Source organism: Typopeltis vanoorti, chromosome 5 (assembly GCF_054136105.1).
Source record: "Typopeltis vanoorti isolate ZY-2024b chromosome 5, IOZ_Tvanoo_1.0, whole genome shotgun sequence".
NCBI lineage: Eukaryota > Metazoa > Arthropoda > Arachnida > Uropygi > Thelyphonidae > Typopeltis > Typopeltis vanoorti.
The window spans coordinates 71,249,533-71,262,608 of record NC_143553.1 but is presented as its reverse complement, the minus strand read 5'-3'; the positions used below and the strand labels follow the sequence as shown (position 1 = coordinate 71,262,608).

The following is a 13,076-nucleotide window of genomic DNA, read 5'->3' as shown; positions in this document are numbered from 1 at the left end:
GTGTGATAAAAAATACTAGCCGTCGATATAATTAATAATGTCTATAATAAAAGCCAATATTTTTGGAATCACTAGGATATGGCGTCTTTTTCTCTGATGAAACCAGCTTTTACTTCGTGTAGACTAGAGATTAATACTCTAATTTGGTATCAAAACTGTTTTTTTTTTTTTTTAATAAAACAAAACTATTCTTTGCTTTAATTTGCATAATAATAATGATGGAAAATAATAATATTGATAATAATAATTATTATTTTTAATACCATTCCTAAACATCTGGGTTTAAGAGTAACATTATTCATTGTTTATTCGATTACTGGTTAACGAATGTACCGGGAAATTTGACAGCGGTTGTGTCTATTGTAAGGGTTAGTTATCGTTCAATGAGCATTTTTATTTTGTTTACTTATTACTTTTATTAAATTTCTTGTAATAAAACTTAAGCTTGTATGGTATTCAGATTTATTAATGAATATATGTTAAAATTTTTCCATAAGTTTCTCATGCTATTTTTAAAAAGACTGGAGTTACACGATTGCTAACGAACCTATGGGAATTATTATTATAGATTTATCGAATAGTATATAGATGAATATATAAATAATAATGCAATTTGTTCATAAATTATTAAATGCCAAAATAATACATTATTAACACATCAAATACTGCTATATTAACATAAAACCCATATTAATATAACATACCATATTGGATTTTCACTAGTAACAGTGTAAGAATTATTTGCAGACCTTTTCAATTTTTTATACTTATTAGCAGCTTTTATCGTTTTAAGTATGTAATCATTAACCAATAAGGTTGGATTTACTCGATTTCTTTATTATGCAAAGACGGTGTATATGGGATAGGGATTAAACTGATCTAAAGTGACATTCGAAACGTAAACATTCGCATTTGAAATTGTTTCCACTCCCAAAGTGAAGGAGAGCAATCGTGATTTTGAACGCGATTTTTTCAGAAAACAGCAGGCATTGATATGGAGCCATATTACTGTGTTTCAAGTAGATCCCATTTAAATAATTGTAGCAGTGGCGGCTCGTGGCTTGAAATCGTGGGGGTGTTGCAACTTTCGAAATATACATACAAGTACAAGCTGTAAGTACAGTGTATATGTGTTTGGATAAAATATCAAAATTATGGTAAAAATTAAACATGAAAAAATATTGTTTATTATCGTTAAAATTATACAGTTTGGTATAATACAAAATTACTAAAAAATGAAATCCATTATCATAACCCCAATAATGTCTAAAATAAAAACTGTAACAAATGTTATGTCTTTAATTGTAATGTCCAAATATTTAAGGAGACTGAGTAAACACGATAAGCACTACGAACACTACTATTGGCGCAAACTGCATATAAACAAGTGGAACTGCATGATGGACAGTGCCACATTACGCCAATAGCTCGCATCTTACTAATGACGTGCATATGCATAGCAGTATGGCAGTGGTAAATACAGTGCTGCTAGCATCCTTTGCCCTCCTAAGTGCTACAGGATGGATTTTTATTATTTTTTTTATACAAAATAAGAGAGTTGTATAGGATTGTTTATGATAAAATTAAATATTACAAGCAAATATAAATAAATTAATAAATATATTTATGTATCGAGAAAAATTGGAGGGTGCTGCAGTCCCGTAATGCCTATGCACGAGCTGCCTCTGGATAGTACTGTCTAACACATTAACAACATGAGGTGTAAGGTGATAATCTAAAACCTCGCTCTAGAGACCATTTCAGGTCTCTGATATGCAGGGTGGTGAGTTTACACCTGCTGACACAAATTATCTACCACCTAAGAATGATATAGTTTATAACTTTTAAAAGATATAATTGATAAACTTTTCTTTTTACATCTGAGACTTTTTTACATAGGTAATGAAGCATTTGTGGAATCCAAATTGTAATAAAGTTGTTCAAGGTAGAGATGCAAGAGTGAAATAATGGCAGTGGTTTTGAGGCAGTATGGTACAGAGTAAGCATGGTTAGAATGAAATATTTAGATAAGTGTTATTGACCTGGTAAGCATGGTGACAATGAAATGGATTAGTAAATTAATCATGTAGGAAAAGGCTGATTTTTATTATGGTAATATAGAATAGGATTAAAATAGGGTTTTCATGGTGACAAGGATATGTTGGAAAGGATCGATAGTAGCCTCGTAACTGTAACTTGCAATTACAGTTACTAGGACAGCTTGAGAGAATGTAAATTGCAAAGCCTTGTGAATAAAAGGAACGGGGGGGGGGAGGATATGATTAAGACATATAAGCTAGTCAGGGGTTGTTATCAGGTTGACCTGGAAGAGATTTTTCATAGACTGAGAGAGAGAAGGGGCAGAACAATAGCCATCACTGGAAACTGTATAAAGAGGGTGTGAGCAGAGGAGTGAGAAGCAGGTTGTTGGCATGGAGAGCGGTTGATGAGTGGAATGCATTGCCTGAATGTGTTGGGAATGTAGACACACTGATTAATTTTAAGGCGCTGTTGGATGAGCATTGTGTACAATAGTGTGCACTTCTCACGATGAGCCTCTGACTCCATGGAGATCAGATGTTAATAATAGGATAGTAAGATAATATTTGGAAATAACATGAATTTCTCATGTTTTTGAGGGACAACTACCTTAAGCAATATATATCAGAGGACTATGAAGATTGAAGGACTTGGATTTGATCATCTCATTAAAGGACATCATTATAAATGAGGTGTCATGTCTCCATCTGGTTGGCGAGCCATGACCATGAAGTGATTATATATAGCTGGCCAAGTAGTGGCCAGCTATATGAGGAAAGGATATATGTGGAACCACAAGGCTAGTGATTATGAAAACCTCAGGAGACAGCTTGCAGTTATGTATTAGAATCAGGACTTGGATAGAAAGGGAGATCAAAGTTGTTTGTTTGCTAGCAGAAGCATTGTCTGAATATCTTTCAAAAGTCAGAAAGTTAAATAATGTAAGTGAAATGGATGAAAGAAGAGATCAGGTATGCAATCTAGTAGTAGTAGAAGAAGAAGGCATTATGCAGACACTGTAAGGTGAGTGGCATTATCACTTGCATGAGGAGTATAGAGGATAGGCAAGAAAGGTGACTGGGTTGGTAATGATAACCCATAGTTAGCTCATGAAGCAAAAGAAAAAAAAAATCCTATAAAGTTGTTTTGATATGTAGCCAGCAGAGAAAGAATTATTGTATGGTATCTTCGTGAATGTGTTTCATAAGGGCAGGTTAAGATCGTGTAGAAACGTGTAGAAATATCCTGTAATCCATTGTCTAGAATAGCTAAATAGATTGTTCCCTGTCTTTACTTTTTAGTGTGTTTTTCAACCTTCAAGTAATCATTTGAGCTATTTTGCCAACTTGTAAACAAAGTGTCACATCTTCCTCCACTTGTTGAAAGTAAACATGAAGTGATCACCAGCCATATCAGAACTTTTGTGAGAAATCGTTATATGTGGAACTATAATGCAGGTTATTATGACAAACTCAGGAGGCAGCTTGCAGCAATATCATGGAATGAGGAATTGAATGGGAAGGAAATCAGCGCTGCTTTGTCTCTCTACTCAGGAAGTATCTGGCAGAGGCAATGACCTAGTGTATTCCAAATGTTAGGAGATGTAGTCATAAAATGGATGACTGAAGAGGTGAAGCATGCAATCTGCAAGAAAAAGGAATTGTGGAGATGGCACAAGATCAGTGGAGATAATCAGTGACATGAGGAGTACAAACAGCAAGAAAGGAATGTGACTCACTTTGTATTTGTAATGTAGAACTTGAGAACAGTGGGAATGGGAGAGGAACCATTGATGGTAAGGGAGCAGGAAGTACAAGGGCTGTTTGTTTTAAATTTTCAATAGATGGCGACACAATTCGTTCATTCATACTAGTGTCGGCACATATCATCTTTTTCATGACACCTGGCAGACATAAAAAATGACCATGTTCGCATTTTTCATAAAAATGGAGAAAAACGAGTTTCGTGCAGTAATATGATTTGAAGAAGTGGACCGCCGTGCAGATCAAACCTGAGTTAGATGCAGTTCATGGGGACTCTGCACCAGCATTAAAGACTATTTATTTTTGGATAAATGAGTTTAAACGTAGTTGTACGTCCATCGAAAATGAAGGTTGCTCTGGATGTCCGACTGAGGTCACTACGAAGGAAATGATTGACGGAATCCATGGTAGTGTTGTGGAAGACCACCAAGTGAAAGGGCATGAGATTGCTGAGATTGTAGGCATCTCGATTGAATGGGTGTATAATATACTGCATGAAAAATTGCACATAAAAAGGCTGTGTGCGTGATGATGAATGCCGCAATTGTAGACTGTCGATCAAAAATGCATGTGAAAAGACATTTCGACACAGTGTTTGTTAAATTGTGATTGTTTAATCGCAATTTGCAGGATTTTTTGCATCGATTCGTGAATGTAGATGATTCTTGGATCCACCACTGCACACCTCAGTCAAAATAGTGGACAATGCCTGGTGAAAGAGCACCTAAAAAAGTGAATACCATTTTGTCAGCTGTGAAGGTGATGGCCACTGTTCCCAAGGAATTATCATGATGACTATTTGGAAAAGGGTAAGACAATAACAGGAGTCTATTATGCATCAATGTTGGACTGTTTTTAAAGAAGAACTGAAGAAAAAATGGCCAAGATTGGCTCACAAAAAAAGTGCTCTTTTTTCATCAAGACAATGCACCATCCCGCACATTGGCTGTTGCAATGGCAAAATTGCACGAATAGAGGTTCAGATTGGTTTCACATCCACCATATTCTCCGGACTTGGCCTTGTGTCACTTCTTCTTGTTCCCAAACTTAAAAAATTTGGCTCAGTGGAAAAAAATTTTCTTCGAACGAGGATGTCATCAAGGCTGTCAATGACTATTTTGCAGAATTTGACAAATCCTACTTTTCAGATGGGATGAAAAAATTGAAACTCACTGGACCAAATGTGTAGACCTAGTGGAGACTATGTTGAGAAATAAAGGTGATTTTTTTCCAAAAAAAAAGTGTTTAACTTATTTTTTTACCAAACTTTTCAAACAATCCTCGTACATGAGGTATTACGTAAACTTGGAAAGATGGCAAAATTGTTCCATTTCTTAAAGGGAATGATGAGGCTAATGGTTTGAATTACAGGCCAATCAGCTTGTCTGGAGTTGTGGTCAAAGTGTTGGAGAAGCTAGCGAGGACAAGGATTCAGAACTGGGTTGACAGCAGCAGAATTTCCTTTAATGGAGAGCATGGTTTGCTAAAGGAAGATTGTATTTTTGGCAATCTTTTTGACTCCTCACTTATGTGCTGTAGGTGTTTGGCAAGAGGAATAGAAGAAAGGAGGAATTCATTCACTTTCTGCTTGAATAACTGAGGGTTATAATGTGGTTGTGTGAGGAAAGATCGGAGGTGCAGGTTAGTTTAAGTAGAGAAATCTGATCGTGTTTGGATATCTCAGTATTACTGAAGGTATGGGGGGAGGGAGGGAAGTGAGCTCTTTCTTGCGAGAGATCAAACAGAACTGAGATTTAGTGGCATTGAAGTTTACAAGATCTCCTAGCTATATCCCTCACTGGGATATGGCTAGGAGATCTGAATTTAGGTTCCTGGTCGTGGTAGATTTTGAGGATTCTAATACTTGAGTGCTATAAGGTTTGTCAAATGAAAAGGAGGAATGGAGTGTACTGTCATCTGCAAAGCTGTGATTAGAAGTCTGTGAGAGCAGGTCATTTATATACAAGAGGAAGAGATGTGGGTGAAAGAACAGAATCCTGGGGTATTTCTGCATGTATATGCCTAAAAAGAAGCTCTTTAATATATATATTCATTATTCCAGCATTTACCTGTGGAAGTGAGACATGGGTTACGACTAAAAAACAGAAAGACAGGTTGTGTGTGGCCCAAAGAGCCTTGGAGAGCGAGAGAGAAAAATTCTCCACATAACAAAAAAGGGATGGAATAAGAAATACTAGAATTAGAGAGATGACTGGAGTAGAGGATATGAAGTGTTGTAAAGTATATAAGCGGAGATGGGCCAGCCATATTAGTAGACTGCCAAATGAAAGATGGACAAAATTAAACAACGAGTTGATACCAAGAGAAGATCATGAAAGAACAAGATGAAGGGATGATCTACAAAGATTTGAAGAGATGGTGGACATTGGCTACAAACAGACAGAACTGGAAAATTCTAGCAGTCAATGAAAGAGGCTAAAGAAGAATAATGTTTTGTTTTAATATTGTTGCCTTACCACATCTCACTCCTTAGAATACCCTTGTATGCCACTGGTGATAACCTTTGGTTAGAAAGAACATGTAGATATTTTAAGGGCAAACTTACCAGAAAATTAATGATTATTATTATTATTGGCTACTCCATGGAGTCCTTAGACTCATCAAGGGAGGCCTTAAACATCATGGCATGCACTATCCAACATTTGCACACTGTCTATCATACTTTGAACTCATTCACAGTCATGGTATCCACAAAAGACTGGCAACCTATTCCACTCATTTACCACTCTTCAAGCAAAAAATCTAGTCCTAATACCCCTGCCAGCTACAATCTTTACCAGTTTCCAAGGATGACCCCTAGTTCTCCCACCACCAGACCTGTTTTGAAAAATTTCCTCTGTATTAATCTTGTAAAAACCCTTCATTAATTTGTGTCTCAATCACATCATCCCTCTTCTGCTTGTCAATCAATTTCTGCAACCCACAAATCTTCAACCTGTCCTCATAAGGTTCATTCCATAGATCTGACACCATCTTAGTTGCTTGCCTCTGGATCCTCTTCTCCTCATCTCCCAAGAAACCCAGATGACCAGATCTGCATATAGTAGTCAAGATGAGGGTTGTACCAAGACTTTATAAAGAGGAACAATAACCTGCTTGTCTCTGCTCGTCAAAGTATTCTTCAGTGACCAAGTGATCTGATGTGGTGCTTTAGCCACTTTTGCTGTGTGCCCCCTAAACCTTAACTCCCTATTCACTAACATCCCCAAATCCCTGGCTTCATCAATTTCTTGGATTACAGTTCCATCAATGTTCTACAGCTGGTAATCTTTTCAACCCAAAATGAATAACCTTATACTTTGCCACATTAAACTGATATCTGTTCTCTGTCCAGACTGCCAGTTTATCATTATTATTTTTGATTTAGTTTTTATTATTTTTTTATGTTATTATTGTTTTATTATTATTATATCTTTTTAATTAACTGAACACGCAAGATAAGTCACAAAACCTGCAACACAGAAGAGTGCTATGTGTAGGTATACATATATGCGCAAAATGCAGGCAATGGGAGGAACTTAGTGAGTTAGAGATAACTATAACTGACCTTGTTGAGTCAAAGGCGGGAGATTCTCCACATAGAGAGATGAGTGGTATGATAGAGGAAGAGAATGGCGAAAGAAATGTGAATAAAATAATGGGAGTGGGGAGTATGGAAAGGTTGAAGGATTTTGAAGTTTTCGGAGATGGTCTCAATTTGGAAAATGAATGGCAAATAAGAGTGGCTGACTTGCAGAGAGAGATAGATGAGCTGAAAGAGCAGGTGAAATGTCTAGGGAATGAGACGAGAAGTGTGAAAGATGAGATTAGGTGAATGGAAAAGATGAATGCAAGGCAAATCAGAGTAGGAGTCAGAGAGAGTTATGGGAATGATAGAGGAGGAGAGAATAGGAACAGTAGAAGCGAGGGAATGAGAGAGAGTTATGGGAATGATAGAGGAGGAGATAATAGGAACAGTAGAAGAGAGGGAATGAGAGAGAGTTTTGGGAATGATAGAGGAGGAGATAATAGGAACAATAGAAAAGAGGGAATGAGAGAGAGTTATGGGAATGGTAAAAGAGGAGAGAATAGGAACAGTAGAAGAGAGGGAATGAGAGAGTTATGGGAATGATGGAAGAGGAGATAATAGGAACAGTAGAAGAGAGGGAATGAGAGAGAGAGTTATGGGAATGATGGAAGAGGAGATAATAGGAACAGTAGAACAGAAGGAATGAGAGAGAGAGAGTTATGGGAATGATGGAAGAGGAGATAATAGGAACAGTAGAAGAGAAGGAATGAGAGAGAGAGTTATGGGAATGATGGAAGAGGAGATAATAGGAACAGTAGAACAGAAGGAATGAGAGAGAGAGAGTTATGGGAATGATGGAAGAGGAGAGAATAGGAACAGTAGAAGAGAAGGAATGAGAGAGAGAGAGTTATGGGAATGATGGAAGAGGAGAGAATAGGAACAGTAGAAGAGAGGGAATGAGAGAGAGAGTTATGGGAATGATGGAAGAGGAGAGAATAGGAACAGTAGAAGAGAGGGAATGAGAGAGAGAGTTATGAGAATGGTAGAAGAGGAGAGAATAGGAATAGTAGAAGAGAGGGAATGAGAGAGAGAGTTATGAGAATGGTAGAAGAGGAGAGAATAGGAACAGTAGAAGAGAGGGAATGAGAGAGAGAGTTATGAGAATGGTAGAAGAGGAGAGAATAGGAACAGTAGAAGAGAGGGAATGAGAGAGAGAGTTATGAGAATGGTAGAAGAGGAGAGAATAGGAACAGTAGAAGAGAGGGAATGAGAGAGAGAGTTATGAGAATGGTAGAAGAGGAGAGAATAGGAACAGTAGAAGAGAGGGAATGAGAGCTATGGAAATGATAGACGAGGAGAGAAAATAGGAACAGTAGACGAGAGGGAATGAGAGAGGGTTATGTGAATGTTAGAGGAGGAGAGAATAGGATGAGTGGAAGAGAGGGAATGAGAGAGTTATGGGAATGATAGAAGAGGAGAGAATGGAAACAGTAGGAGAGAGAAGAATGTGAGGGAGCACTGGAACCAGGGATAGAGTGATGTCAGGAAGGCAGGTAAGTAGGGAAACACAGAGAGAAAGTGTTAGAGGAGAGAGAGTGAGGGATGCAATCGAGGAACAGGGTGATAAGAGGTGTAATGTATGGGGACTCAATGATCCGTGGTGTTCAAGATAGGATGCGTGAGGAGCGTTTGCCAGGACGAACGATAGAAAGTGTGGCTATGGCAATTAAGAGGGGTGAAAGGGTGGATGAGATGATTGTGATGGTAGGAACAAATGACTTGAGAGGTAATGTAAATTGGGCAGTGAGAGATATGAGATTCTTACTTGAGGTTGTATGAAAGAAGATGCAGAGAGGAAAGATAGTGTGCATGTTGCTTAGGTATGAGAGTGATGAGCTGAGCAGAAGAGCAGTAATATTGAATAACATAATAGCTAGAATGTGTCAGAAGAGAGGATTGGAATATGTGGATGCTTGGAGGGCATTTTGAGGACAGAAAGAAATTGTATGCAAGAGATTGCTTGCATTTGAATGAGGAAGGACGTAGGCATTGGAGAGATTGCTGTTCTGAACAATTGGTGTGTCAATGCAGGGAAACTAGAATGCCCAGGGTGGCCTCTTGTGGGAATGGGGACAACATCAGGTAACACTGAGACCAGTGGAGTCTAGAGGGGATAATGTTGAGTATAGAAACAGTGGCATTTTTATGCTTTATACTAATGCCAGGAGTATCCGGAATAAAGGAGAGGAATTGGTGGTGCTGATAGCATCAGCCTGGCCAAAGATTATTGGGATCACTGAGACGTGGTTGACCGAAGAGGATATAACAACAAGAATATTATGATAATTGATGACTTATGTCCTCTAAGAGTGGAGGATTTGGAAGGCAGTGACACTGATGATTTTGAAAGCATATGATGTGAGGTAGAGGTGGACAAGACAGGATATTTAGAGGGGTGTTGCTACAAACCAAGGAGCACAGGGTGGGGACCAGGAGATGTTTAAACAGTTGAGCTTGGCAAGTGCAAGAAGAATGATTGTTAATGGAGATTTTAACTACAGCAGTATAAATTGGGGGAGAGGAAGATTCATGTAGCAATAAGGGAATGGAATTTCTAGAATTCCTGAGGGACAAATGTCTTAGGCAACATGTAATAAAAGGAACAAGAGGTTCAAGAGTTTTGGATTTTTTCATAGCATCAGAAGAGTTGATAATAACTGAGATGACATCTCTCCCACCAGTTGGAGAGAGTGACCATGTGGTTTTGACTTGGAAGATGAATAGACATGCAGGAGTATCAAAGAGACGGGAACGTATGTGGAATTATAACGCAGGTGATTATAGTAGTCTTAGACGTCAACTTGGGGAAGTTTCATGGAAAGAGGAATTGGAAGGCCGGGATATCATTACTGCTTGGGAAATTGTGAAGGAATATTTGTTAGCAGCAATAGTAAGCAGTATTTCACAAGTGAAGAAGAGGACACAATTTGGAGTAAAGTGGATGGCAAACATTATTAAACAGGAACTGCATGCGAAAAAGAGGAGACAAGTGCATGAAGAATATAAGACACAGGCCAGGAGAGTGACTAGTATGGTAAGGAAAGCAAAACTGGAATATGAGAAGAGATTGGCCTTAAGATCCAAAGAAAATCATAGGAAATTTTTTAGATATGTTGCCAGTAGGAGGAGAAATGACTGTGGAAGAATGATATCGTAAGATAAAAATGGGAATTTTTATTGTAAGATAAAAATGGGAATAGAGTGACTGATGCAGAGGACATAGAGGAATTGTTCAATGAACACTTTATTCAAATATTTCATCCTGGAGGAGTCAGTTTTAATGCTAGAGGGATTGGGCGGGTTCGAGGTTTAGAGGTGCAGGAGGAGAGTGTGTTCCAAATATTGAGTACTCTACTCTGGATGTCAGTAAAGCTGTGGGACTGGATGGGATTTCACCATGAGTTTTGAGAGAATGTTCTAAAGAACTGACAGTTCCTTTGACCTGGCTTTTCAATGAAAGTCTGGCTACAGGAAAGTGCCCAGGGAATGAAAGGAAGGTAAGATAGTGCCAGTGCATAAGGGTGGTAGCAGACTGGAAGTGTTTAATTATAGGCCAGTTTGTGTGTCATCAGTAGTTGTTAAGATCTTGGAGAAATTAGTGAGGGACCGTAAACAGCATTGGGCAGATGAGGGTAATGTTATCTGTGAGAGTCAACATGGATTTGTGAAGGGGCACTCTTGTTTTAGTAATATGCTAGCCTTTTATAATAAAGTTACAAGAGCAGTAGATGAGGGAAAGGTATATACTGCCATTTTCTTGGATTTAGTGAAGACATTTGACAGGGTTCCACATGATAAGCTGAAAATTAAGTTGCGGCACATGGGGTTGGATGTCAGGTTGGTCAATTGGATTCAGGATTGGCTGTCTGATAGGTATCGGAGAGTTGTGTATGGTGGGGCAGTTTCAAAGAGGCAGAGTACCTATATTAAACAATATAGGTCCATGTACTCTGTACATGGACCTATATTGTTTAACCTTTATATCAATGACATTGTCAGTGGATTGCAGAGGAATATTCAGTTGTTTGCAGATAATGTAAAGCTGGGAAGGGTTATTAGTAATAGTGCAGATATGGTAGCCCTGCAAGAGGTTTTGAATAAGCTATACAGATAGGCAAATGAATGGGGGTGTCGGTTTAATGCAGCAAAATGTAAGATCTTGAGGTTTGGGACATATCGATAGGATGCTGCATACACTGTGGGAGTGGTTATACTGGAGGAAGTAGGGGAGACAAGAGATCTGGGGTTGATGATTGATAGAAACCTGAAATTCAGGGGACATATTGCAAAGATCGTGAAGGTAACACAGAGGATTGCTGCAATAATGAGAAGGACGCTGATCTGCGGAGATAAAAGAGTGATCATTCCGTTATATAAGACCCTGATCAGACCACATTTAAACTATTGTTCTCAGATTTGGTCTCCAGGATTTGAAGGGGATAAATTATCTCTGGAAAGGCTATAAAGGTGGAAAAGAAAGATGGTTTCAGGACTGTACAATGTTAGTTATGAGGATCGGCTGAGGGAATGTGATGTGGACTGCAGAGTTTGGTGGATAGAAGGAGAGGTGATATGATTGAGACTTTTAAACTGTTGAGAGGTGGTTACAGGGTTGACACTGGGGAGTTCTTGGGCTTGGTTGAACAGCGGGAAGGAGTGATGACAAGGTGCCATCCCTGGAAGTTATGAAAGGAAACTGTGAGCAAGAGAGAGTGAGGAGTGGTTTCTTTGCATGGAGGGTGGTTGAACCATAGAATGCATTGTCTGATAGAGTGGTGAGAGTGAGAATGGCCAATAATTTTAAGGAGTGGTATGATTGACTTTGTGTTTTGGCTAGGAGGGAGACTTCCCACAATGAGTTTGATAGACTTTGTGCTTCCTAGGAAGGACCTCTCTCGATGAGTCCATGGAGGCCTGAATAATAATAATATGATTAACCCTCTCATGCATAAGGACCTCATATGAGGACACATAAGAATGATGTCCTCAGGTGAGGACATCGTTTTTAACATATACAGGGCACACATTTAGCAAAATCAATGAATTCATGGTAATACTGTAAGATTAAATGGTATTTTGTCATCATTATAATTTTTTATAAATGAATATAAAAATTCATGCATGAGAAGGTTAAGGAGAAAGTAGGAGTTATTTCTTGTATATTTGGAGGTTTTGGATAAAATGATGTGAAGAAGGCTTTTCCAAAGAACTGAGGCAGAAAATGGAATTGAAGATTTGGATAAGGACTTGGTTCAGTAAGTTTGAACAGGCATAATACACTGATCTTGCATCATTAGTTGCTTTGACTACAGTTCCATCAGACAATCACAAAAACAAAAGCAGTGATTTAAAAAAAAAAGTCTGTGGAATCAAAGAAGCAATCTAAAAATTCACCCATAACATGTAGAATATAAATGTGTGCACATGTGTAAGTGAGCATAAGTTATGTGCAAAAGCAAAAGAGATATTTCTTTCTGGGAAGTTTTGGAAAGAATATGCATGATAAATATTAAAAGTGATAATATTTTTAAAGCTACTGACAAATTACAATGAACTGTTCATTCATTCTATGCCACAGAATGAATCAGCAATAATTCTAGTGAAAGAAACTAAAAGTGCTACGAAAAGCAGATAATATTCATTATCATTTACAATTAGGTAAATCAAGTTATATTTGACCACAT

The 13,076-nt window shown here is 38.1% G+C and overlaps 1 protein-coding gene across 2 annotated transcripts in view; it reads left to right on the top strand.

Moving 5' to 3' along the window:
- Window positions 1-322: 322 nt before the first annotated feature.
- LOC150106514 (3'-5' RNA nuclease TATDN2-like) overlaps window positions 323-13,076 on the top strand; it is a 147,532-nt gene continuing 134,778 nt past the window's right edge. Inside the window, exon 1 of one of the 2 annotated variants that reach the window (XM_090393170.1) lies at window positions 323-368. The gene's annotated coding sequence lies outside the window, so the exon portion shown is untranslated. Of the gene's footprint in view, window positions 369-999; window positions 1,114-13,076 lie in introns of those variants that run through there. The other variant, XM_090393171.1, reaches the window with a different exon arrangement.